The sequence below is a fragment of the Harpia harpyja genome, chromosome 8 (genome assembly GCF_026419915.1).
Source record: "Harpia harpyja isolate bHarHar1 chromosome 8, bHarHar1 primary haplotype, whole genome shotgun sequence".
Classification (NCBI taxonomy): Eukaryota; Metazoa; Chordata; class Aves; order Accipitriformes; family Accipitridae; genus Harpia; species Harpia harpyja.
Genome location: NC_068947.1, coordinates 24,886,313 through 24,909,826, shown reverse-complemented (window position 1 = coordinate 24,909,826; position 23,514 = coordinate 24,886,313).

Sequence of the window (23,514 nt, the reverse complement as noted above, 5' to 3'; positions counted from 1 at the left end):
CTGGGAAAGCACAGATCCCCAGTGCTGTTGTGCCTGTAGATAGGGCGCCAAGGCACCGTGAAGAGCAGCAAGAGCTTTCAGGGCTAGGCCCTTCCTTGTGGGAGAAGGAGCCGGACATTTGCCTTCTCGGCAAGAGCCTCTGCTGCGGCCGAGCGCCACGAGATGTTGCGTCTCTGGGAAAGCACAGATCCCCACTGCTATTATGCCTGTAGATAGGGCGCCAAGGCACCGTGAAGAGCAGCAAGAGCTTTCAGGGCTGGGCCCTTCCTTGTGGGAGAAGGAGCCGGACGTTTGCCTTCTCGGCAAGAGGCTCTGCCGCGGCCGAGCGCCATGAGATGTTGCGTCTCTGGGAAAGCACAGATCCCCACTGCTGCTGTGCCTGTAGATAGGGCGCCAAGGCACCGTGAAGAGCAGCAAGAGCTTTCAGGCCTGGGCCCTTCCTTGTGGGAGAAGGAGCCGGACGTTTGCCTTTTCGGCAAGAGCCTCTGCTGCGGCCGAGCGCCATGAGATGTTGCGTCTCTGGGAAAGCACAGATCCCCACTGCTATTATGCCTGTGGATAGGGTTCCAAGGGTAGGTGAAGAGCAGCAAGAGCTTTCAGGGCTGGGCCCTTCCTTGTGGGAGAAGGAGCCGGACGTTTGCCTTCTCGGCAAGAGGCTCTGCCGCCGCCGAGGGCCATGAGATGTTGCGTCTCTGGGAAAGCACAGATCCCCACTGCTGCTGTGCCTATAGATAGGGCGCCAAGGCACCGTGAAGAGCAGCAAGAGCTTTCAGGGCTGGGCCCTTCCTTGTGGGAGAAGGAGCCGGACGTTTGCCTCTTCAGCAAATGTTGTGCCGCGGCCGAGCGCCATGAGATGTTGCGTCTCTGGGAAAGCACAGATCCCCAGTGCTGTTGTGCCTGTAGATAGGGCGCCAAGGCACCGTGAAGAGCAGCAAGAGCTTTCAGGGCTGGGCCCTTCCTTGTGGGAGAACGAGCCGGACGTTTGCCTTTTTGGCAAGAGGCTCTGCCGCGGCCGCGAGCCATGAGGTGTTGCGTCTCTGGGAAAGCACAGATCCCCACTGCTGCTGTGCCTGTGGATATGGTGCCAAGGGTAGGTGAAGAGCAGCAAGAGCTTTCAGGGCTGGGCCCTTCCTTGTGGGAGAAGGAGCCGGACGTTTGCCTATTCAGCAAATGTTGTGCCGCGGCCGACCGCCATGAGATGTTGCGTCTCTGGGAAAGCACAGATCCCCAGTGCTGTTGTGCCTGTAGATAGGGCGCCAAGGCACCGTGAAGAGCAGCAAGAGCTTTCAGGGCTGGGCCCTTCCTTGTGGGAGAAGGAGCCGGACGTTTGCCTTCTCGGCAAGAGGCTCTGCCACGGCCGAGCACCATGAGATGTAGCATCTCTGGGAAAGCACAGATCCCCACTGCTGCTCTGCCTGTAGATAGGGCGCCAAGGCACCGTGAAGAGCAGCAAGAGCTTTCAGGGCTGGGCCCTTCCTTGTGGGAGAAGGAGCCGGACGTTTGCCTTTTCGGCAAGAGCCTCTGCTGCGGCCGACCGCCATGAGATGTTGCGTCTCTGGGAAAGCACAGATCCCCACTGCTGCTGTGCCTGTGGATAGGGTGCCAAGGCACCGTGAAGAGCAGCAAGAGCTTTCAGGGCTGGGCCCTTCCTTGTGGGAGAAGGAGCCGGACGTTTGCCTTTTCGGCAAGAGGCTCTACCGCGGCCGAGCGCCATGAGGTGTTGCGTCTCTGGGAAAGCACAGATCCCCACTGCTGCTGTGCCTGTAGATAGGGTGCCAAGGCACCGTGAAGAGCAGCAAGAGCTTTCAGGGCTGGGCCCTCCCTTGTGGGAGAAGGAGCCGGACGTTTGCCTTCTCGGCAAGAGGCTCTACTGCGGACGAGCGCCATGAGATGTTGCGTCTCTGGGAAAGCACAGATCCCCACTGCTATTATGCCTGTAGATAGGGTTCCAAGGGTAGGTGAAGAGCAGCAAGATCTTTCAGGGCTGGGCCCTTCCTTGTGGGAGAAGGAGCCGGACGTTTGCCTTTTCGGCAAGAGGCTCTGCCGCGGCCGAGCACCATGAGATGTTGCGTCTCTGGGAAAGCACAGATCCCCACTGCTGCTGTGCCTGTAGATAGGGCGCCAAGGCACCGTGAAGAGCAGCAAGAGCTTTCAGGGCTGGGCCCTTCCTTGTGGGAGAAGGAGCCGGACGTTTGCCTTTTCGGCAAGAGCCTCTGCTGCGGCCGAGCGCCATGAGATGTTGCGTCTCTGGGAAAGCACAGATCCCCACTGCTATTATGCCTGTAGATAGGGTTCCAAGGGTAGGTGAAGAGCAGCAAGAGCTTTCAGGGCTGGGCCCTTCCTTGTGGGAGAAGGAGCCGGACGTTTGCCTTCTCGGCAAGAGGCTCTGCCGCCGCCGAGGGCCATGAGATGTTGCGTCTCTGGGAAAGCACAGATCCCCACTGCTGCTCTGCCTGTAGATAGGGCGCCAAGGCACCGTGAAGAGCAGCAAGAGCTTTCAGGGCTGGGCCCTTCCTTGTGGGAGAAGGAGCCGGACGTTTGCCTCTTCAGCAAATGTTGTTCCGCGGCCGAGCGCCATGAGATGTTGCGTCTCTGGGAAAGCACAGATCCCCAGTGCTGTTGTGCCTGTAGATAGGGCGCCAAGGCACCGTGAAGAGCAGCAAGAGCTTTCAGGGCTGGGCCCTTCCTTGTGGGAGAAGGAGCCGGACGTTTGCCGTCTCGGCAAGAGGCTCTGCCGCGGCCGAGCGCCATGAGATGTTGCGTCTCTGGGAAAGCACAGATCCCCACTGTTATTATGCCTGTAGATATGGTGCCAAGGGTAGGTGAAGAGCAGCAAGAGCTTTCAGGGCTGGGCCCTTCCTTGTGGGAGAAGGAGCCGGACGTTTGCCTCTTCAGCAAATGTTGTGCCGCGGCCGAGCGCCATGAGATGTTGCGTCTCTGGGAAAGCACAGATCCCCAGTGCTGTTGTGCCTGTAGATAGGGCGCCAAGGCACCGTGAAGAGCAGCAAGAGCTTTCAGGGCTGGGCCCTTCCTTGTGGGAGAAGGAGCCGGACGTTTGCCTTCTCGGCAAGAGGCTCTGCCACGGCCGAGCACCATGAGATGTAGCATCTCTGGGAAAGCACAGATCCCCACTGCTGCTGTGCCTGTAGATAGGGCGCCAAGGCACCGTGAAGAGCAGCAAGAGCTTTCAGGGCTGGGCCCTTCCTTGTGGGAGAAGGAGCCGGACGTTTGCCTTTTCGGCAAGAGCCTCTGCTGCGGCCGAGCGCCATGAGATGTTGCGTCTCTGGGAAAGCACAGATCCCCACTGCTGCTCTGCCTGTAGATAGGGCGCCAAGGCACCGTGAAGAGCAGCAAGAGCTTTCAGGGCTGGGCCCTTCCTTGTGGGAGAAGGAGCCGGACGTTTGCCTTTTCGGCAAGAGGCTCTGCCGCTGCCGAGCGCCATGAGATGTTGCGTCTCTGGGAAAGCACAGATCCCCAGTGCTGATGTGCCTGTAGATAGGGCGCCAAGGCACCGTGAAGAGCAGCAAGAGCTTTCAGGGCTGGGCCCTTCCTTGTGGGAGAACGAGCCGGACGTTTGCCTTCTCGGCAAGAGCCTCTGCCGCGGCCGAGCACCATGAGATGTTGCGTCTCTGGGAAAGCACAGAACCCCACTGCTGCTGTGCCTGTAGATAGGGCACCAAGGCACCGTGAAGAGCAGCAAGAGCTTTCAGGGCTGGGCCCTTCCTTGTGGAAGAAGGAGCCGGACGTTTGCCTTCTCGGCAAGAGGCTCTGCCGCGGCCGAGCGCCATGAGATGTTGCGTCTCTGGGAAAGCACAGATCCCCACTGCTATTATGCCTGTAGATAGGGTTCCAAGGGTAGGTGAAGAGCAGCAAGAGCTTTCAGGGCTGGGCCCTTCCTTGTGGGAGAAGGAGCCGGACGTTTGCCTTCTCGGCAAGAGGCTCTGCCGCCGCCGAGGGCCATGAGATGTTGCGTCTCTGGGAAAGCACAGATCCCCACTGCTGCTGTGCCTGTGGATAGGGCGCCAAGGCACCGTGAAGAGCAGCAAGAGCTTTCAGGGCTGGGCTCTTCCTTGTGGGAGAAGGAGCCGGACGTTTGCCTCTTCAGCAAATATTGTGCCGCGGCCGAGCGCCATGAGATGTTGCGTCTCTGGGAAAGCACAGATCCCCACTGCTGCTGTGCCTGTAGGTAGGGCGCCAAGGCACCGTGAAGAGCAGCAAGAGCTTTCAGGGCTGGGCCCTTCCTTGTGGGAGAAGGAGCCGGACGTTTGCCTCTTCAGCAAATATTGTGCCGCGGCAGAGCGCCATGAGATGTTGCGTCTCTGGGAAAGCACAGATCCCCAGTGCTGTTGTGCCTGTAGATAGGGCGCCAAGGCACCGTGAAGAGCAGCAAGAGCTTTCAGGGCTAGGCCCTTCCTTGTGGGAGAAGGAGCCGGACATTTGCCTTCTCGGCAAGAGCCTCTGCTGCGGCCGAGCGCCACGAGATGTTGCGTCTCTGGGAAAGCACAGATCCCCACTGCTATTATGCCTGTAGATAGGGCGCCAAGGCACCGTGAAGAGCAGCAAGAGCTTTCAGGGCTGGGCCCTTCCTTGTGGGAGAAGGAGCCGGACGTTTGCCTTTTCGGCAAGAGGCTCTGCCGCGGCCGAGCGCCATGAGATGTTGCGTCTCTGGGAAAGCACAGATCCCCACTGCTGCTGTGCCTGTAGATAGGGCGCCAAGGCACCGTGAAGAGCAGCAAGAGCTTTCAGGGCTGGGCCCTTCCTTGTGGGAGAAGGAGCCGGACGTTTGCCTCTTCAGCAAATGTTGTGCCGCGGCCGAGCGCCATGAGATGTTGCGTCTCTGGGAAAGCACAGATCCCCAGTGCTGTTGTGCCTGTAGATAGGGCGCCAAGGCACCGTGAAGAGCAGCAAGAGCTTTCAGGGCTGGGCCCTTCCTTGTGGGAGAAGGAGCTGGACGTTTGCCTTCTCGGCAAGAGGCTCTGCCGCGGCCGAGCGCCATGAGATGTTGCGTCTCTGGGAAAGCACAGATCCCCACTGCTGCTGTGCCTGTAGATATGGTGCCAAGGGTAGGTGAAGAGCAGCAAGAGCTTTCAGGGCTGGGCCCTTCCTTGTGGGAGAAGGAGCCGGACGTTTGCCTCTTCAGCAAATGTTGTGCCGCGGCCGAGCGCCATGAGATGTTGCGTCTCTGGGAAAGCACAGATCCCCAGTGCTGTTGTGGCTGTAGATAGGGCGCCAAGGCACCGTGAAGAGCAGCAAGAGCTTTCAGGGCTGGGCCCTTCCTTGTGGGAGAAGGAGCCGGACGTTTGCCTTCTCGGCAAGAGGCTCTGCCGCGGCCGAGCGCCATGAGATGTTGCGTCTCTGGGAAAGCACAGATCCCCAGTGCTGCTGTGCCTGTAGATAGGGCGCCAAGGCACCGTGAAGAGCAGCAAGAGCTTTCAGGGCTGGGCCCTTCCTTGTGGGAGAAGGAGCCGGACGTTTGCCTTCTCGGCAAGAGGCTCTGCCGCCGCCGAGGGCCATGAGATGTTGCGTCTCTGGGAAAGCACAGATCCCCACTGCTGCTGTGCCTGTGGATAGGGCGCCAAGGCACCGTGAAGAGCAGCAAGAGCTTTCAGGGCTGGGCCCTTCCTTGTGGGAGAAGGAGCCGGACGTTTGCCTCTTCAGCAAATATTGTGCCGCGGCCGAGCGCCATGAGATGTTGCGTCTCTGGGAAAGCACAGATCCCCAGTGCTGTTGTGCCTGTAGATAGGGCGCCAAGGCACCGTGAAGAGCAGCAAGAGCTTTCAGGGCTGGGCCCTTCCTTGTGGGAGAAGGAGCCGGACGTTTGCCTTCTCGGCAAGAGCCTCTGCTGCGGCCGAGCGCCATGAGATGTTGCGTCTCTGGGAAAGCACAGATCCCCACTGCTATTATGCCTGTAGATAGGGTTCCAAGGGTAGGTGAAGAGCAGCAAGAGCTTTCAGGGCTGGGCCCTTCCTTGTGGGAGAAGGAGCCGGACGTTTGCCTTCTCGGCAAGAGCCTCTGCCGCGGCCGAGCGCCATGAGATGTTGCGTCTCTGGGAAAGCACAGATCCCCAGTGCTGTTGTGCCTGTAGATAGGGCGCCAAGGCAGCGTGAAGAGCAGCAAGAGCTTTCAGGGCTGGGCCCTTCCTTGTGGGAGAAGGAGCCGGACGTTTGCCTTCTCGGCAAGAGCCTCTGCTGCGGCCGAGCGCCATGAGATGTTGCGTCTCTGGGAAAGCACAGATCCCCACTGTTATTATGCCTGTAGATAGGGTTCACAGGGTAGGTGAAGAGCAGCAAGAGCTTTCAGGGCTGGGCCCTTCCTTGTGGGAGAAGGAGCCGGACGTTTGCCTTCTCGGCAAGAGCCTCTGCTGCGGCCGAGTGCCATGAGATGTTGCGTCTCTGGGAAAGCACAGATCCCCACTGCTGCTCTGCCTGTAGATAGGGCGCCAAGGCACCGTGAAGAGCAGCAAGAGCTTTCAGGGCTGGGCCCTTCCTTGTGGGAGAAGGAGCCGGACGTTTGCCTTCTCGGCAAGAGCCTCTGCTGCGGCCGAGCGCCATGACATGTTGCGTCTCTGGGAAAGCACAGATCCCCACTGCTGCTCTGCCTGTAGATAGGGCGCCAAGGCACCGTGAAGAGCAGCAAGAGCTTTCAGGGCTGGGCCCTTCCTTGTGGGAGAAGGAGCCGGACGTTTGCCTTTTCGGCAAGAGGCTCTGCCGCGGCCGCGCGCCATGAGGTGTTGCGTCTCTGGGAAAGCACAGATCCCCAGTGCTGTTGTGCCTGTAGATAGGGTGCCAAGGCACCGTGAAGAGCAGCAAGAGCTTTCAGGGCTGGGCCCTTCCTTGTGGGAGAAGGAGCCACACATTTGCCTTCTCGGCAAGAGGCTCTGCCGCGGCCGAGCGCCATGAGGTGTTGCGTCTCTGGGAAAGCACAGATCCCCACTGCTATTATGCCTGTAGATAGGGTTCCAAGGGTAGGTGAAGAGCAGCAAGAGCTTTCAGGGCTGGGCCCTTCCTTGAGGGAGAAGGAGCCGGACGTTTGCCTTCTCGGCAAGAGTCTCTGCCGCGGCCGAGCGCCATGAGGTGTTGCGTCTCTGGGAAAGCACAGATCCCCACTGCTGCTGTGCCTGTAGATAGGGTGCCAAGGCACCGTGAAGAGCAGCAAGAGCTTTCAGGGCTGGGCCCTTCCTTGTGGGAGAAGGAGCCGGACGTTTGCCTCTTCAGCAAATGTTGTGCCGCGGCAGAGCGCCATGACATGTAGCATCTCTGGGAAAGCACAGATCCCCACTGCTGCTGTGCCCGTAGATAGGGCGCCAAGGCACCGTGAAGAGCAGCAAGAGCTTTCAGGGCTGGGCCCTTCCTTGTAGGAGAAGGAGCCGGACGTTTGCCTTCTCGGCAAGAGGCTCTGCCGCGGCCTAGCACCATGACATGTAGCATCTCTGGGAAAGCACAGATCCCCACTGCTGCTGTGCCTGTAGATAGGGCGCCAAGGCACCGTGAAGAGCAGCAAGAGCTTTCAGGGCTGGGCCCTTCCTTGTGGGAGAAGGAGCCGGACGTTTGCCTTCTCGGCAAGAGGCTCTGCCGCGGCCGAGCGCCATGAGGTGTTGCGTCTCTGGGAAAGCACAGATCCCCACTGCTATTATGCCTGTAGATAGGGTTCCAAGGGTAGGTGAAGAGCAGCAAGAGCTTTCAGGGCTGGGCCCTTCCTTGTGGGAGAAGGAGCCGGACGTTTGCCTCTTCAGCAAATATTGTGCCGCGGCCGAGCGCCATGAGATGTTGCGTCTCTGGGAAAGCACAGATCCCCAGTGCTGTTGTGCCTGTAGATAGGGCGCCAAGGCACCGTGAAGAGCAGCAAGAGCTTTCAGGGCTAGGCCCTTCCTTGTGGGAGAAGGAGCCGGACGTTTGCCTTCTCGGCAAGAGCCTCTGCTGCGGCCGAGCGCCACGAGATGTTGCGTCTCTGGGAAAGCACAGATCCCCACTGCTATTATGCCTGTAGATAGGGCGCCAAGGCACCGTGAAGAGCAGCAAGAGCTTTCAGGGCTGGGCCCTTCCTTGTGGGAGAAGGAGCCGGAGGTTTGCCTTCTCGGCAAGAGCCTCTGCTGCGGCCGAGCGCCATGAGCTGTTGCGTCTCTGGGAAAGCACAGATCCCCAGTGCTGATGTGCCTGTAGATAGGGCGCCAAGGCACCGTGAAGAGCAGCAAGAGCTTTCAGGGCTGGGCCCTTCCTTGTGGGAGAAGGAGCCGGACGTTTGCCTTCTCGGCAAGAGGCTCTGCCGCGGCCGAGCACCATGAGATGTTGCGTCTCTGGGAAAGCACAGAACCCCACTGCTGCTGTGCCTGTAGATAGGGCACCAAGGCACCGTGAAGAGCAGCAAGAGCTTTCAGGGCTGGGCCCTTCCTTGTGGGAGAAGGAGCCGGACGTTTGCCTTCTCGGCAAGAGGCTCTGCCGGCGCCGAGGGCCATGAGATGTTGCGTCTCTGGGAAAGCACAGATCCCCACTGCTGCTGTGCCTGTGGATAGGGCGCCAAGGCACCGTGAAGAGCAGCAAGAGCTTTCAGGGCTGGGCCCTTCCTTGTGGGAGAAGGAGCCGGACGTTTGCCTCTTCAGCAAATGTTGTGCCGCGGCCGAGCGCCATGAGATGTTGCGTCTCTGGGAAAGCACAGAACCCCACTGCTGCTGTGCCTGTAGATAGGGCACCAAGGCACCGTGAAGAGCAGCAGGAGCTTTCAGGGCTGGGCTCTTCCTTGTGGGAGAAGGAGCCGGACGTTTGCCTTCTCGGCAAGAGCCTCTGCTGCGGCCGAGCGCCATGAGATATTGCGTCTCTGGGAAAGCACAGATCCCCACTGTTATTATGCCTGTAGATAGGGTTCACAGGGTAGGTGAAGAGCAGCAAGAGCTTTCAGGGCTGGGCCCTTCCTTGTGGGAGAAGGAGCCGGACGTTTGCCTTCTCGGCAAGAGCCTCTGCTACGGCCGAGTGCCATGAGATGTTGCGTCTCTGGGAAAGCACAGATCCCCACTGCTGCTCTGCCTGTAGATAGGGCGCCAAGGCACCGTGAAGAGCAGCAAGAGCTTTCAGGGCTGGGCCCTTCCTTGTGGGAGAAGGAGCCGGACGTTTGCCTTCTCGGCAAGAGCCTCTGCTGCGGCCGAGCGCCATGAGATGTTGCGTCTCTGGGAAAGCACAGATCCCCACTGCTGCTGTGCCTGTAGATAGGGTTCCAAGGGTAGGTGAAGAGCAGCAAGAGCTTTCAGGGCTGGGCCCTTCCTTGTGGGAGAAGGAGCCGGACGTTTGCCTTCTCGGCAAGAGCCTCTGCTGCGGGCCCGAGCGCCATGACATGTTGCGTCTCTGGGAAAGCACAGATCCCCACTGCTGCTCTGCCTGTAGATAGGGCGCCAAGGCACCGTGAAGAGCAGCAAGAGCTTTCAGGGCTGGGCCCTTCCTTGTGGGAGAAGGAGCCGGACGTTTGCCTTTTCGGCAAGAGGCTCTGCCGCGGCCGCGCGCCATGAGGTGTTGCGTCTCTGGGAAAGCACAGATCCCCACTGCTGCTGTGCCTGTAGATAGGGCGCCAAGGCACCGTGAAGAGCAGCAAGAGCTTTCAGGGCTGGGCCCTTCCTTGTGGGAGAAGGAGCCGGACGTTTGCCTTCTCGGCAAGAGGCTCTGCCGCGGCCGAGCGCCATGAGGTGTTGCGTCTCTGGGAAAGCACAGATCCCCACTGCTATTATGCCTGTAGATAGGGTTCCAAGGGTAGGTGAAGAGCAGCAAGAGCTTTCAGGGCTGGGCCCTTCCTTGTGGGAGAAGGAGCCGGACGTTTGCCTCTTCAGCAAATATTGTGCCGCGGCCGAGCGCCATGAGATGTTGCGTCTCTGGGAAAGCACAGATCCCCAGTGCTGTTGTGCCTGTAGATAGGGCGCCAAGGCACCGTGAAGAGCAGCAAGAGCTTTCAGGGCTAGGCCCTTCCTTGTGGGAGAAGGAGCCGGACGTTTGCCTTCTCGGCAAGAGCCTCTGCTGCGGCCGAGCGCCACGAGATGTTGCGTCTCTGGGAAAGCACAGATCCCCACTGCTATTATGCCTGTAGATAGGGCGCCAAGGCACCGTGAAGAGCAGCAAGAGCTTTCAGGGCTGGGCCCTTCCTTGTGGGAGAAGGAGCCGGACGTTTGCCTTCTCGGCAAGAGCCTCTGCTGCGGCCGAGCGCCATGAGCTGTTGCGTCTCTGGGAAAGCACAGATCCCCAGTGCTGATGTGCCTGTAGATAGGGCGCCAAGGCACCGTGAAGAGCAGCAAGAGCTTTCAGGGCTGGGCCCTTCCTTGTGGGAGAAGGAGCCGGACGTTTGCCTTCTCGGCAAGAGCCTCTGCCGCGGCCGAGCACCATGAGATGTTGCGTCTCTGGGAAAGCACAGAACCCCACTGCTGCTGTGCCTGTAGATAGGGCACCAAGGCACCGTGAAGAGCAGCAAGAGCTTTCAGGGCTGGGCCCTTCCTTGTGGGAGAAGGAGCCGGACGTTTGCCTTCTCGGCAAGAGGCTCTGCCGCCGCCGAGGGCCATGAGATGTTGCGTCTCTGGGAAAGCACAGATCCCCACTGCTGCTGTGCCTGTGGATAGGGCGCCAAGGCACCGTGAAGAGCAGCAAGAGCTTTCAGGGCTGGGCCCTTCCTTGTGGGAGAAGGAGCCGGACGTTTGCCTCTTCAGCAAATGTTGTGCCGCGGCCGAGCGCCATGAGATGTTGCGTCTCTGGGAAAGCACAGAACCCCACTGCTGCTGTGCCTGTAGATAGGGCACCAAGGCACCGTGAAGAGCAGCAGGAGCTTTCAGGGCTGGGCTCTTCCTTGTGGGAGAAGGAGCCGGACGTTTGCCTTCTCGGCAAGAGCCTCTGCTGCGGCCGAGCGCCATGAGATATTGCGTCTCTGGGAAAGCACAGATCCCCACTGTTATTATGCCTGTAGATAGGGTTCACAGGGTAGGTGAAGAGCAGCAAGAGCTTTCAGGGCTGGGCCCTTCCTTGTGGGAGAAGGAGCCGGACGTTTGCCTTCTCGGCAAGAGCCTCTGCTACGGCCGAGTGCCATGAGATGTTGCGTCTCTGGGAAAGCACAGATCCCCACTGCTGCTCTGCCTGTAGATAGGGCGCCAAGGCACCGTGAAGAGCAGCAAGAGCTTTCAGGGCTGGGCCCTTCCTTGTGGGAGAAGGAGCCGGACGTTTGCCTTCTCGGCAAGAGCCTCTGCTGCGGCCGAGCGCCATGAGATGTTGCGTCTCTGGGAAAGCACAGATCCCCACTGCTGCTGTGCCTGTAGATAGGGTTCCAAGGGTAGGTGAAGAGCAGCAAGAGCTTTCAGGGCTGGGCCCTTCCTTGTGGGAGAAGGAGCCGGACGTTTGCCTTCTCGGCAAGAGCCTCTGCTGCGGCCGAGCGCCATGACATGTTGCGTCTCTGGGAAAGCACAGATCCCCACTGCTGCTCTGCCTGTAGATAGGGCGCCAAGGCACCGTGAAGAGCAGCAAGAGCTTTCAGGGCTGGGCCCTTCCTTGTGGGAGAAGGAGCCGGACGTTTGCCTTTTCGGCAAGAGGCTCTGCCGCGGCCGCGCGCCATGAGGTGTTGCGTCTCTGGGAAAGCACAGATCCCCAGTGCTGTTGTGCCTGTAGATAGGGTGCCAAGGCACCGTGAAGAGCAGCAAGAGCTTTCAGGGCTGGGCCCTTCCTTGTGGGAGAAGGAGCCACACATTTGCCTTCTCGGCAAGAGGCTCTGCCGCGGCCGAGCGCCATGAGGTGTTGCGTCTCTGGGAAAGCACAGATCCCCACTGCTATTATGCCTGTAGATAGGGTTCCAAGGGTAGGTGAAGAGCAGCAAGAGCTTTCAGGGCTGGGCCCTTCCTTGAGGGAGAAGGAGCCGGACGTTTGCCTTCTCGGCAAGAGTCTCTGCCGCGGCCGAGCGCCATGAGGTGTTGCGTCTCTGGGAAAGCACAGATCCCCACTGCTGCTGTGCCTGTAGATAGGGTGCCAAGGCACCGTGAAGAGCAGCAAGAGCTTTCAGGGCTGGGCCCTTCCTTGTGGGAGAAGGAGCCGGACGTTTGCCTCTTCAGCAAATGTTGTGCCGCGGCAGAGCGCCATGACATGTAGCATCTCTGGGAAAGCACAGATCCCCACTGCTGCTGTGCCCGTAGATAGGGCGCCAAGGCACCGTGAAGAGCAGCAAGAGCTTTCAGGGCTGGGCCCTTCCTTGTAGGAGAAGGAGCCGGACGTTTGCCTTCTCGGCAAGAGGCTCTGCCGCGGCCTAGCACCATGACATGTAGCATCTCTGGGAAAGCACAGATCCCCACTGCTGCTGTGCCTGTAGATAGGGCGCCAAGGCACCGTGAAGAGCAGCAAGAGCTTTCAGGGCTGGGCCCTTCCTTGTGGGAGAAGGAGCCGGACGTTTGCCTTCTCGGCAAGAGGCTCTGCCGCGGCCGAGCGCCATGAGGTGTTGCGTCTCTGGGAAAGCACAGATCCCCACTGCTATTATGCCTGTAGATAGGGTTCCAAGGGTAGGTGAAGAGCAGCAAGAGCTTTCAGGGCTGGGCCCTTCCTTGTGGGAGAAGGAGCCGGACGTTTGCCTCTTCAGCAAATATTGTGCCGCGGCCGAGCGCCATGAGATGTTGCGTCTCTGGGAAAGCACAGATCCCCAGTGCTGTTGTGCCTGTAGATAGGGCGCCAAGGCACCGTGAAGAGCAGCAAGAGCTTTCAGGGCTAGGCCCTTCCTTGTGGGAGAAGGAGCCGGACGTTTGCCTTCTCGGCAAGAGCCTCTGCTGCGGCCGAGCGCCACGAGATGTTGCGTCTCTGGGAAAGCACAGATCCCCACTGCTATTATGCCTGTAGATAGGGCGCCAAGGCACCGTGAAGAGCAGCAAGAGCTTTCAGGGCTGGGCCCTTCCTTGTGGGAGAAGGAGCCGGACGTTTGCCTTCTCGGCAAGAGCCTCTGCTGCGGCCGAGCGCCATGAGCTGTTGCGTCTCTGGGAAAGCACAGATCCCCAGTGCTGATGTGCCTGTAGATAGGGCGCCAAGGCACCGTGAAGAGCAGCAAGAGCTTTCAGGGCTGGGCCCTTCCTTGTGGGAGAAGGAGCCGGACGTTTGCCTTCTCGGCAAGAGCCTCTGCCGCGGCCGAGCACCATGAGATGTTGCGTCTCTGGGAAAGCACAGAACCCCACTGCTGCTGTGCCTGTAGATAGGGCACCAAGGCACCGTGAAGAGCAGCAAGAGCTTTCAGGGCTGGGCCCTTCCTTGTGGGAGAAGGAGCCGGACGTTTGCCTTCTCGGCAAGAGGCTCTGCCGCCGCCGAGGGCCATGAGATGTTGCGTCTCTGGGAAAGCACAGATCCCCACTGCTGCTGTGCCTGTGGATAGGGCGCCAAGGCACCGTGAAGAGCAGCAAGAGCTTTCAGGGCTGGGCCCTTCCTTGTGGGAGAAGGAGCCGGACGTTTTCCTCTTCAGCAAATGTTGTGCCGCGGCCGAGCGCCATGAGATGTTGCGTCTCTGGGAAAGGACAGAACCCCACTGCTGCTGTGCCTGTAGATAGGGCACCAAGGCACCGTGAAGAGCAGCAAGAGCTTTCAGGGCTGGGCTCTTCCTTGTGGGAGAAGGAGCCGGACGTTTGCCTTCTCGGCAAGAGCCTCTGCTGCGGCCGAGCGCCATGAGATGTTGCGTCTCTGGGAAAGCACAGATCCCCACTGTTATTATGCCTGTAGATAGGGTTCCAAGTGTAGGTGAAGAGCAGCAAGAGCTTTCAGGGCTGGGCCCTTCCTTGTGGGAGAAGGAGCCGGACGTTTGCCTTCTCGGCAAGAGCCTCTGCTGCGGCCGAGCGCCATGAGACGTTGCGTCTCTGGGAAAGCACAGATCCCCAGTGCTGCTGTGCCTGTAGATAGGGCGCCAAGGCACCGTGAAGAGCAGCAAGAGCTTTCAGGGCTGGGCCCTTCCTTCAGGGAGAAAGAGCCGGACGTTTGCCTTCTCGGCAAGAGGCTCTGCTGCGGCCGCGCGCCATGAGGTGTTGCGTCTCTGGGAAAGCACAGATCCCCACTGCTGCTGTGCCTGTAGATAGGGTGCCAAGGCACCGTGAAGAGCAGCAAGAGCTTTCAGGGCTGGGCCCTTCCTTGTGGGAGAAGGAGCCGGACGTTTGCCTGTTCAGCAAATGTTGTGCCGCGGCCGAGCGCCATGAGATGTTGCGTCTCTGGGAAAGCACAGATCCCCAGTGTTGTTGTGCCTGTAGATAGGGTTCCAAGGGTAGGTGAAGAGCAGCAAGAGCTTTCAGGGCTGGGCCCTTCCTTGAGGGAGAAGGAGCCGGACGTTTGCCTTCTCGGCAAGAGGCTCTGCCGCGGCCGAGCGCCTTGAGGTGTTGCGTCTCTGGGAAAGCACAGATCCCCACTGCTGCTGTGCCTGTAGATAGGGTGCCAAGGCACCGTGAAGAGCAGCAAGAGCTTTCAGGGCTGGGCCCTTCCTTGTGGGAGAAGGAGCCGGACGTTTGCCTTTTAAGCAAATGTTGTGCCGCGGCCGAGCGCCATGAGATGTTGCGTCTCTGGGAAAGCACAGATCCCCACTGCTGCTGTGCCTGTAGATAGGGCGCCAAGGCACCGTGAAGAGCAGCAAGAGCTTTCAGGGCTGGACCCTTCCTTGTGGGAGAAGGAGCCGGACGTTTGCCTTCTCGGCAAGAGGCTCTGCCGCGGCCGAGCACCATGAGATGTAGCATCTCTGGGAAAGCACAGATCCCCACTGCTGCTGTGCCTGTAGATAGGGCGCCAAGGCACCGTGAAGAGCAGCAAGAGCTTTCAGGGCTGGGCCCTTCCTTGTAAGAGAAGGAGCCGGACGTTTGCCTTTTCGGCAAGAGCCTCTGCTGCGGCCGAGCGCCATGAGATGTTGCGTCTCTGGGAAAGCACAGATCCCCACTGTTATTATGCCTGTAGATAGGGTTCCAAGTGTAGGTGAAGAGCAGCAAGAGCTTTCAGGGCTGGGCCCTTCCTTGTGGGAGAAGGAGCCGGACGTTTGCCTTCTCGGCAAGAGCCTCTGCTGCGGCCGAGCGCCATGAGACGTTGCGTCTCTGGGAAAGCACAGATCCCCAGTGCTGCTGTGCCTGTAGATAGGGCGCCAAGGCACCGTGAAGAGCAGCAAGAGCTTTCAGGGCTGGGCCCTTCCTTCAGGGAGAAAGAGCCGGACGTTTGCCTTCTCGGCAAGAGGCTCTGCTGCGGCCGCGCGCCATGAGGTGTTGCGTCTCTGGGAAAGCACAGATCCCCACTGCTGCTGTGCCTGTAGATAGGGTGCCAAGGCACCGTGAAGAGCAGCAAGAGCTTTCAGGGCTGGGCCCTTCCTTGTGGGAGAAGGAGCCGGACGTTTGCCTGTTCAGCAAATGTTGTGCCGCGGCCGAGCGCCATGAGATGTTGCGTCTCTGGGAAAGCACAGATCCCCAGTGTTGTTGTGCCTGTAGATAGGGTTCCAAGGGTAGGTGAAGAGCAGCAAGAGCTTTCAGGGCTGGGCCCTTCCTTGAGGGAGAAGGAGCCGGACGTTTGCCTTCTCGGCAAGAGGCTCTGCCGCGGCCGAGCGCCTTGAGGTGTTGCGTCTCTGGGAAAGCACAGATCCCCACTGCTGCTGTGCCTGTAGATAGGGTGCCAAGGCACCGTGAAGAGCAGCAAGAGCTTTCAGGGCTGGGCCCTTCCTTGTGGGAGAAGGAGCCGGACGTTTGCCTTTTAAGCAAATGTTGTGCCGCGGCCGAGCGCCATGAGATGTTGCGTCTCTGGGAAAGCACAGATCCCCACTGCTGCTGTGCCTGTAGATAGGGCGCCAAGGCACCGTGAAGAGCAGCAAGAGCTTTCAGGGCTGGACCCTTCCTTGTGGGAGAAGGAGCCGGACGTTTGCCTTCTCGGCAAGAGGCTCTGCCGCGGCCGAGCACCATGAGATGTAGCATCTCTGGGAAAGCACAGATCCCCACTGCTGCTGTGCCTGTAGATAGGGCGCCAAGGCACCGTGAAGAGCAGCAAGAGCTTTCAGGGCTGGGCCCTTCCTTGTAAGAGAAGGAGCCGGACGTTTGCCTTTTCGGCAAGAGCCTCTGCTGCGGCCGAGCGCCATGAGATGTTGCGTCTCTGGGAAAGCACAGATCCCCACTGCTATTATGCCTGTAGATAGGGTTCCAAGGGTAGGTGAAGAGCAGCAAGAACTTTCAGGGCTGGGCCCTTCCTTGTGGGAGAAGGAGCCGGACGTTTGCCTTTTCGGCAAGAGGCTCTGCCGCGGCCGCGCGCCATGAGGTGTTGCGTCTCTGGGAAAGCACAGATCCCCACTGCTGCTGTGCCTGTGGATAGGGTGCCAAGGCACCGTGAAGAGCAGCAAGAGCTTTCAGGGCTGGGCCCTTCCTTGTGGGAGAAGGAGCCGGACGTTTGCCTTCTCGGCAAGAGGCTCTGCCGCGGCCGAGCGCCATGAGATGTTGCGTCTCTGGGAAAGCACAGATCCCCACTGCTGCTGTGCCTGTGGATAGGGTGCCAAGGCACCGTGAAGAGCAGCAAGAGCTTTCAGGGCTGGGCCCTTCCTTGTGGGAGAAGGAGCCGGACGTTTGCCTTCTCGGCAAGAGGCTCTGCCGCGGCCGAGCACCATGAGATGTAGCATCTCTGGGAAAGCACAGATCCCCACTGCTGCTGTGCCTGTAGATAGGGTGCCAAGGCACCGTGAAGAGCAGCAAGAGCTTTCAGGGCTGGGCCCTTCCTTGTGGGAGAAGGAGCCGGACGTTTGCCTCTTCAGCAAATGTTGTGCCGCGGCCGAGCGCCATGAGATGTTGCGTCTCTGGGAAAGCACAGATCCCCACTGTTATTATGCCTGTAGATAGGGTTCCAAGGGTAGGTGAAGAGCAGCAAGAGCTTTCAGGGCTGGGCCCTTCCTTGTGGGAGAAGGAGCCGGACGTTTGCCTTTTCGGCAAGAGGCTCTGCCGCGGCCGAGCGCCATGAGATGTTGCGTCTCTGGGAAAGCACAGATCCCCACTGCTGCTGTGCCTGTAGATAGGGCGCCAAGGCACCGTGAAGAGCAGCAAGAGCTTTCAGGGCTGGGCCCTTCCTTGTGGGAGAAGGAGCCGGACGTTTGCCTTCTCGGCAAGAGCCTCTGCTGCGGACGAGCGCCATGAGATATTGCGTCTCTGGGAAAGCACAGATCCCCACTGCTATTATGCCTGTAGATAGGGTTCCAAGGGTAGGTGAAGAGCAGCAAGAACTTTCAGGGCTGGGCCCTTCCTTGTGGGAGAAGGAGCCGGACGTTTGCCTTTTCGGCAAGAGGCTCTGCCGCGGCCGCGCGCCATGAGGTGTTGCGTCTCTGGGAAAGCACAGATCCCCACTGCTGCTGTGCCTGTGGATAGGGTGCCAAGGCACCGTGAAGAGCAGCAAGAGCTTTCAGGGCTGGGCCCTTCCTTGTGGGAGAACGAGCCGGACGTTTGCCTCTTCAGCAAATGTTGTGCCGCGGCCGAGCGCCATGAGATGTTGCGTCTCTGGGAAAGCACAGATCCCCAGTGTTTTTGTGCCTGTAGATAGGGTTCCAAGGGTAGGTGAAGAGCAGCAAGAGCTTTCAGGGCTGGGCCCTTCCTTGAGGGAGAAGGAGCCGGACGTTTGCCTTCTCGGCAAGAGGCTCTGCCGCGGCCGAGCGCCATGAGGTGTTGCGTCTCTGGGAAAGCACAGATCCCCACTGCTGCTGTGCCTGTAGATAGGGTGCCAAGGCACCGTGAAGAGCAGCAAGAGCTTTCAGGGCTGGGCCCTTCCTTGTGGGAGAAGGAGCCGGACGTTTGCCTTCTCGGCAAGAGGCTCTGCCGCGGCCGAGCACCATGAGATGTAGCATCTCTGGGAAAGCACAGATCCCCACTGCTGCTGTGCCTGTAAATAGGGCGCCAAGGCACCGTGAAGAGCAGCAAGAGCTTTCAGGGCTGGGCCCTTCCTTGTGGCAGAAGGAGCTGGACGTTTGCCTTTTCGGCAAGAGGCTCTGCCGCAGCCGAGCGCCATGAGATGTTGCGTCTCTGGGAAAGCACAGATCCCCACTGCTATTATGCCTGTAGATAGGGTTAGAAGGGTAGGTGAAGAGCAGCAAGAGCTTTCAGGGCTGGGCCCTTCCTTGTGGGAGAAGGAGCCGGACGTTTGCCTCTTCAGCAAATGTTGTGCCGCGGCCGAGCGCCATGAGATGTTGCGTCTCTGGAAAAGCACAGATCCCCAGTGCTGTTTTGCCTGTAGATAGGGCGCTAAGGCACCGTGAAGAGCAGCAAGAGCTTTCAGGGCTGGGCCCTTCCTTGTGGGAGAAGGATCCGGACGTTTGCCTTCTCGGCAAGAGGCTCTGCCGCGGCCGCGCGCCATGAGGTGTTGCGTCTCTGGGAAAGCACAGATCCCCACTGCTGCTGTGCCTGTAGATAGGGTGCCCAGGCACCGTGAAGAGCAGCAAGAGCTTTCAGGGCTGGGCCCTTCCTTGTGGGAGAAGGAGCCGGACGTTTGCCTGTTCAGCAAATGTTGTGCCGCGGCCGAGCGCCATGAGATGTTGCGTCTCTGGGAAAGCACAGATCCCCAGTGCTGTTGTGCCTGTAGATAGGGCGCCAAGGCAGCGTGAAGAGCAGCAAGAGCTTTCAGGGCTGGGCCCTTCCTTGTGGGAGAAGGAGCCGGACGTTTGCCTTCTCGGCAAGAGCCTCTGCTGCGGCCGAGCGCCATGAGATGTTGCGTCTCTGGGAAAGCACAGATCCCCACTGCTATTATGCCTGTAGATAGGGTTAGAAGGGTAGGTGAAGAGCAGCAAGAGCTTTCAGGGCTGGGCCCTTCCTTGAGGGAGAAGGAGCCGGACGTTTGCCTTCTCGGCAAGAGGCTCTGCCGCGGCCGAGCGCCATGAGATGTTGCGTCTCTGGGAAAGCACAGATCCCCACTGCTGCTGTGCCTGTAGATAGGGCGCCAAGGCACCGTGAAGAGCAGCAAGAGCTTTCAGGGCTGGGCCCTTCCTTGTGGGAGAAGGAGCCGGACGTTTGCCTTTTCGGCAAGAGCCTCTGCTGCGGCCGAGCGCCATGAGATGTTGCGTCTCTGGGAAAGCATAGATCCCCACTGCTGCTGTGCCTGTAGATATGGTGCCAAGGGTAGGTGAAGAGCAGCAAGAGCTTTCAGGGCTGGGCCCTTCCTTGTGGGAGAAGGAGCCGGACGTTTGCCTTTTCAGCAAATGTTGTGCCGCGGCCGAGCGCCATGAGATGTTGCGTCTCTGGGAAAGCACAGATCCCCAGTGCTGTTGTGCCTGTAGATAGGGCGCCAAGGCACCGTGAAGAGCAGCAAGAGCTTTCAGGGCTGGGCCCTTCCTTGTGGGAGAAGGAGCCGGACGTTTGCCTTTTCGGCAAGAGCCTCTGCTGCGGCCGAGCGCCATGAGATGTTGCGTCTCTGGGAAAGCACAGATCCCCACTGCTGCTGTGCCTGTAGATAGGGTGCCAAGGCACCGTGAAGAGCAGCAAGAGCTTTCAGGCCTGGGCCCTTCCTTGTGGGAGAAGGAGCCGGACATTTGCCTTCTCGGCAAGAGGCTCTACTGCGGACGAGCGCCATGAGATGTTGCGTCTCTGGGAAAGCACAGATCCCCACTGCTATTATGCCTGTAGATAGGGTTCCAAGGGTAGGTGAAGAGCAGCAAGAGCTTTCAGGGCTGGGTCCTTCCTTGTGGGAGAAGGAGCCGGACGTTTGCCTTTTCGGCAAGAGGCTCTGCCGCGGCCGAGCGCCATGAGGTGTTGCGTCTCTGGGAAAGCACAGATCCCCACTGCTGCTCTGCCTGTAGATAGGGCGCCAAGGCACCGTGAAGAGCAGCAAGAGCTTTCAGGGCTGGGCCCTTCCTTGTGGGAGAAGGAGCCGGACGTTTGCCTCTTCAGCAAATATTGTGCCGCGGCCGAGCGCCATGAGATGTTGCGTCTCTGGGAAAGCACAGATCCCCAGTGCTGTTGTGCCTGTAGATAGGGCGCCAAGGCACCGTGAAGAGCAGCAAGAGCTTTCAGGGCTAGGCCCTTCCTTGTGGGAGAAGGAGCCGGACGTTTGCCTTCTCGGCAAGAGCCTCTGCTGCGGCCGAGCGCCACGAGATGTTGCGTCTCTGGGAAAGCACAGATCCCCACTGCTATTATGCCTGTAGATAGGGCGCCAAGGCACCGTGAAGAGCAGCAAGAGCTTTCAGGCCTGGGCCCTTCCTTGAGGGAGAAGGAGCCGGACGTTTGCCTTTTCGGCAAGAGCCTCTGCTGCGGCCGAGCGCCATGAGATGTTGCGTCTCTGGGAAAGCACAGATCCCCACTGCTATTATGCCTGTAGATAGGGTTCCAAGGGTAGGTGAAGAGCAGCAAGAGCTTTCAGGGCTGGGCCCTTCCTTGTGGGAGAAGGAGCCGGACGTTTGCCTTCTCGGCAAGAGGCTCTGCCGCCGCCGAGGGGCCATGAGATGTTGCGTCTCTGGGAAAGCACAGATCCCCACTGCTGCTGTGCCTGTAGATAGGGCGCCAAGGCACCGTGAAGAGCAGCAAGAGCTTTCAGGGCTGGGCCCTTCCTTGTGGGAGAAGGAGCCGGACGTTTGCCTTCTCGGCAAGAGGCTCTGCCACGGCCGAGCACCATGAGATGTAGCATCTCTGGGAAAGCACAGATCCCCACTGCTGCTCTGCCTGTAGATAGGGCGCCAAGGCACCGTGAAGAGCAGCAAGAGCTTTCAGGGCTGGGCCCTTCCTTGTGGGAGAAGGAGCCGGACGTTTGCCTTTTCGGCAAGAGCCTCTGCTGCGGCCGAGCACCATGAGATGTTGCGTCTCTGGGAAAGCACAGATCCCCACTGCTGCTGTGCCTGTGGATAGGGTGCCAAGGCACCGTGAAGAGCAGCAAGAGCTTTCAGGGCTGGGCCCTTCCTTGTGGGAGAAGGAGCCGGACGTTTGCCTTTTCGGCAAGAGGCTCTACCGCGGCCGAGCGCCATGAGGTGTTGCGTCTCTGGGAAAGCACAGATCCCCACTGCTGCTGTGCCTGTAGATAGGGTGCCAAGGCACCGTGAAGAGCAGCAAGAGCTTTCAGGGCTGGGCCCTTCCTTGTGGGAGAAGGAGCCGGACGTTTGCCTTCTCGGCAAGAGGCTCTACTGCGGACGAGCACCATGAGATGTTGCGTCTCTGGGAAAGCACAGATCCCCACTGCTATTATGCCTGTAGATAGGGTTCCAAGGGTAGGTGAAGAGCAGCAAGAGCTTTCAGGGCTGGGCCCTTCCTTGTGGGAGAAGGAGCCGGACGTTTGCCTTTTCAGCAAGAGGCTCTGCCGCGGCCGAGCACCATGAGGTGTTGCGTCTCTGGGAAAGCACAGATCCCCACTGCTGCTGTGCCTGTAGATAGGGCGCCAAGGCACCGTGAAGAGCAGCAAGAGCTTTCAGGGCTGGGCCCTTCCTTGTGGGAGAAGGAGCCGGACGTTTGCCTCTTCAGCAAATATTGTGCCGCGGCCGAGCGCCATGAGATGTTGCGTCTCTGGGAAAGCACAGATCCCCAGTGCTGTTGTGCCTGTAGATAGGGCGCCAAGGCACCGTGAAGAGCAGCAAGAGCTTTCAGGGCTAGGCCCTTCCTTGTGGGAGAAGGAGCCGGACGTTTGCCTTCTCGGCAAGAGCCTCTGCTGCGGCCGAGCGCCACGAGATGTTGCGTCTCTGGGAAAGCACAGATCCCCACTGCTATTATGCCTGTAGATAGGGCGCCAAGGCACCGTGAAGAGCAGCAAGAGCTTTCAGGGCTGGGCCCTTCCTTGTGGGAGAAGGAGCCGGACGTTTGCCTTCTCGGCAAGAGGCTCTGCCGCGGCCGAGCGCCATGAGGTGTTGCGTCTCTGGGAAAGCACAGATCCCCACTGCTATTATGCCTGTAGATAGGATTCCAAGGGTAGGTGAAGAGCAGCAAGAGCTTTCAGGGCTGGGCCCTTCCTTGAGGGAGAAGGAGCCGGACGTTTGCCTTCTCGGCAAGAGGCTCTGCCGCGGCCGAGCGCCATGAGGTGTTGCGTCTCTGGGAAAGCACAGATCCCCAGTGCTGTTTTGCCTGTAGATAGGGCGCCAAGGCACCGTGAAGAGCAGCAAGAGCTTTCAGGGCTGGGCCCTTCCTTGTGGGAGAACGAGCCGGACGTTTGCCTTTTTGGCAAGAGGCTCTGCCGCGGCCGCGAGCCATGAGGTGTTGCGTCTCTGGGAAAGCACAGATCCCCACTGCTGCTGTGCCTGTGGATATGGTGCCAAGGGTAGGTGAAGAGCAGCAAGAGCTTTCAGGGCTGGGCCCTTCCTTGTGGGAGAAGGAGCCGGACGTTTGCCTATTCAGCAAATGTTGTGCCGCGGCCGACCGCCATGAGATGTAGCATCTCTGGGAAAGCACAGATCCCCACTGCTGCTCTGCCTGTAGATAGGGCGCCAAGGCACCGTGAAGAGCAGCAAGAGCTTTCAGGGCTGGGCCCTTCCTTGTGGGAGAAGGAGCCGGACGTTTGCCTTTTCGGCAAGAGGCTCTACCGCGGCCGAGCGCCATGAGGTGTTGCGTCTCTGGGAAAGCACAGATCCCCACTGCTGCTGTGCCTGTAGATAGGGTGCCAAGGCACCGTGAAGAGCAGCAAGAGCTTTCAGGGCTGGGCCCTTCCTTGTGGGAGAAGGAGCCGGACGTTTGCCTTCTCGGCAAGAGGCTCTACTGCGGACGAGCGCCATGAGATGTTGCGTCTCTGGGAAAGCACAGATCCCCACTGCTATTATGCCTGTAGATAGGGTTCCAAGGGTAGGTGAAGAGCAGCAAGATCTTTCAGGGCTGGGCCCTTCCTTGTGGGAGAAGGAGCCGGACGTTTGCCTTTTCGGCAAGAGGCTCTGCCGCGGCCGAGCACCATGAGGTGTTGCGTCTCTGGGAAAGCACAGATCCCCACTGCTGCTGTGCCTGTAGATAGGGCGCCAAGGCACCGTGAAGAGCAGCAAGAGCTTTCAGGGCTGGGCCCTTCCTTGTGGGAGAAGGAGCCGGACGTTTGCCTATTCAGCAAATATTGTGCCGCGGCCGAGCGCCATGAGATGTTGCTTCTCTGGGAAAGCACAGATCCCCACTGCTATTATGCCTGTAGATAGGGCGCCAAGGCACCGTGAAGAGCAGCAAGAGCTTTCAGGGCTGGGCCCTTCCTTGTGGGAGAAGGAGCCGGACGTTTGCCTTCTCGGCAAGAGGCTCTGCCGCGGGCCGAGCGCCATGAGATGTTGCGTCTCTGGGAAAGCACAGATCCCCACTGCTGCTGTGCCTGTAGATAGGGCGCCAAGGCAGCGTGAAGAGCAGCAAGAGCTTTCAGGCCTGGGCCCTTCCTTGTGGGAGAAGGAGCCGGACGTTTGCCTTTTCGGCAAGAGGCTCTGCTGCGGCCGAGCGCCATGAGATGTTGCGTCTCTGGGAAAGCACAGATCCCCACTGCTATTATGCCTGTAGATAGGGTTCCAAGGGTAGGTGAAGAGCAGCAAGAGCTTTCAGGGCTGGGCCCTTCCTTGTGGGAGAAGGAGCCGGACGTTTGCCTTCTCGGCAAGAGGCTCTGCCGCCGCCGAGGGCCATGAGATGTTGCGTCTCTGGGAAAGCAC